The sequence below is a fragment of the Triticum aestivum genome, chromosome 6B (genome assembly GCF_018294505.1).
Source record: "Triticum aestivum cultivar Chinese Spring chromosome 6B, IWGSC CS RefSeq v2.1, whole genome shotgun sequence".
NCBI classification, from domain to species: domain Eukaryota; kingdom Viridiplantae; phylum Streptophyta; class Magnoliopsida; order Poales; family Poaceae; genus Triticum; species Triticum aestivum.
In genome coordinates, this window is record NC_057810.1 from 658304898 (window position 1) to 658308055 (window position 3158).

At 37.8% G+C, this 3158-nt stretch overlaps 1 pseudogene; it reads right to left on the reverse strand.

The window, feature by feature from the left end:
- Positions 1-614: 614 nt before the first annotated feature.
- On the reverse strand, positions 615-1226 carry LOC123135333 (nucleolin-like; annotated as a pseudogene).
- Positions 1227-3158: the final 1932 nt, after the last annotated feature.

Sequence of the window (3158 nt, forward strand, 5' to 3'; positions counted from 1 at the left end):
TGGGAGTAAGGATTAATCAGTGAATCGGCCTATTAACTGGATTAATCGGTCGAACATTAATCAGTAGATTAAATAGGAATTTAGAAATGTATATTAAAAAAAATTATGTATCATACCACACTCCCATGCTCCTAGTTATATGATATAGCAAAATATGGTACTATAGGTATATGAAAAATAAAAATCATAAACAATATCACAAGAGGTAAAATTGTTAACCCGGATATAGGAAATAACAAACAATATGCATCTGACATATCAAGATAAATATGCAACCCCACAATACAGTATGCAATCCAACATGTCAATATAAATGGCAGCCACACAAATAGGGAATACAAAATAAATGGCGGCCACACAATATGCATCCGCATGTAAAGATAAATAGCAGCCACACAAATAGGAAATACCGAATATAATTCATAATAAGGTTCACAAGACGAATAGGTAACAAGGTCCAAATAAGTTCAGCTATATAGATATAAATAGCCAAATAAGTAACATGCTAACAAGGTTCGGCCACACACATAGAAATAGGTATCAAGGTAATAAGGATTAAGAACGTAAGGTTCGGGCACACAAATAGCAAGCAAAATAAGTTTGCGACGAATGGCTCAAGGCTGCAGGGGCTCCTCCTCCTCTTCATCATCTTTGGTTGCCATCACCCCATCATCATTGGACTCGTAATCAATCTCATCATCATCCATATCTACCGCATGATCAGATTCATCATCATCATCCTCAACGTATTATTCAACTTCATGGAGTTCTCTAACTCGTGCACTCCTACGAGGCTCTGTAGGTTCGCTTTCCCCCACTGCTTCATCAATGATGTTGTATGATACCCCCGTAGTGGGATCAAACTCATCATCAATGTATGCCTCTTCACATATCCAATCTTGTGCTCGTGACACATCTTCACCAAGAAGAACATCACTAGAAGAGGATAACTTCTTTCTTTTATCAATCATCCTTCCATTGAATTGGATATAAACTAGATTGTACCTACGGGCCACATCTAGTTTATTTCTCCTCTTTGCATCTACCTACAAAATGAAAATGGAAGCCTCATGAAATAAATTGTGAGAAGAATATTCAGATTTGACAAATTGTAATATTCAGATTTGACTAATTGTTAGAAGTCTAAGAGTTACCATTTCAAAAGTGCTCCAATTTCTTTCGCATCTGGATGAACTTGTGGTCAAGTTGAGTATCCTTATGGCCATGTGTTGCAATGTAGGAGTTTGTAATCCATAAGTTGACCACCAATCAGCTACAATTTGAGACAAGTGAAATAACATGCAATCAGCCCATAATTTCATAAATGTTATAGTAAGTTTTTTTTTGCTTTGAGAACATGCTTACCGACATCAAAATTGTTATTCTCCATTGCTTTCAATGCAGCCACCTTCCCAAACATACCCTCTTTCTTTTTAAACTTGGTGAAGTCAATGTTAAACACCTTATTTTGCTTGATGTCATCATCATAATAAAATGTCTCCATGACTTCCATAAGCACAGCCACTACCTCCACATCTGTAAAGATGCTCGGGTCAGCATAACTATATTTGGGATTCAAGATGTATGCTGCCATGTGCAATGGAGAATCCAGCCTCCCACTCATCTTGGTATTCATGGCATTAGTGATCACCAAATAGTCTTTTTCTGAATTTTCAATAGCAACCTTGATTTCCCTTTTTGCACTTATTAGTTCTCCATACATAGAGGCCATAGATGGACCATCCCCATCAGCCAACCGAAGCACCTTCACCAATGGCTCAAAAACCTTGCAAGGTAACATAAAAATGATCAAATGAGTCATATAAGCACGTGCAAACAACCCCAACATTAGAAATGCACAAGTTACAACTACAACTATGACTACTTTACAAGATGCAAACAACCCCAATGTAGAAATACATAGATGCAAACACCCCAACATATGACTAGACGCAAACAGCCCCCATAAACATACCTTGATGCAAAGTGATACATTTTTCCAAAAGCCCCTACTCATTATTGTGGCATTGACTGCCTTTCCTTTCACCATTTTCGTGTGCTTGCATGCTTCCCATTCATCACTACAAACCATTGCCCTTAGTTTTTTCTTTTTAGAAACCAAACTTTGCAACGTAAGAAATGCCGAAGCAAATCGTGTCACCCCCGGTCTAACAATGTCTCTTTTTTTTCGTGAAAGACCTCATCAAGGACAATGTTTTATGATGTGCATAAAGAAAAATCATCATTTTCTTAGCTTTGATGATTGTAGGGCCAAATTGCTTCAGCTTCCCAATTGCTTCTACCATCAAATTGAGGGTGTGAGTTGCACATGAGCTCCAAAATATTTTTGTCCATTTTCCTTTCAGCATCTCCTTTGCTCCCATGTTGTTGGAAGCATTGTCTGTGACCACTTGCACAACATTTTCAGCACCTACAAGATGGAAAATATCAAAATCAGCACCTACAATATTATGAAAATCAATGAATGAAAGTAAACTTGAGACTTCAAGAATCATACCAATTTTCTCAATGCACTCAACTACATAATTGAAGATGTATAGACTTGTGTTCTTGAGACTTCAAGAATCATACAAATTTTCTCAATGCACTCAACTACATAATTGAAGATGTATAGACTTGTGTGTGCATCAGCCGACACCTCCTTTGATTCAAGAAAGGTGGTCCCTAACTTGCAATGCACGCACAAATTCATTATACTTCTTTTTTTTCTTATCGGTCCAAGCATCGGTCATGATAGAGCACCCGGTTTCCACCCTCTCAAGATCATGTGGCTTCATCAAATCCTTTGTTCTTTCCACCTCTTGCAGCAACATCTTCTCTCGGAGCATATATTGGGAAGGTGGTTTCCATTTAGGACCAAACCGACCAAGGGCTTCACAAAACTGCTTGAAGTCATCATCATTGACAGCATTGAAAGGAATATTTTTCTTGTACATACATCTAGCCAAATATTGCCCTACCATGTAAGCTTTCTCCTTGTCAATTGCATCATTTATGTTCTATTGGAACTTCTTCAATGGGATGGAAGGATCAATTAGCATCACATATTTATCAATACGCCCTGACTTGCGAGCTTCATCTTCTCCAATTGCATGCAACTCTTCCTCGTTATTGTCATCATCAACTTGAATGACAAC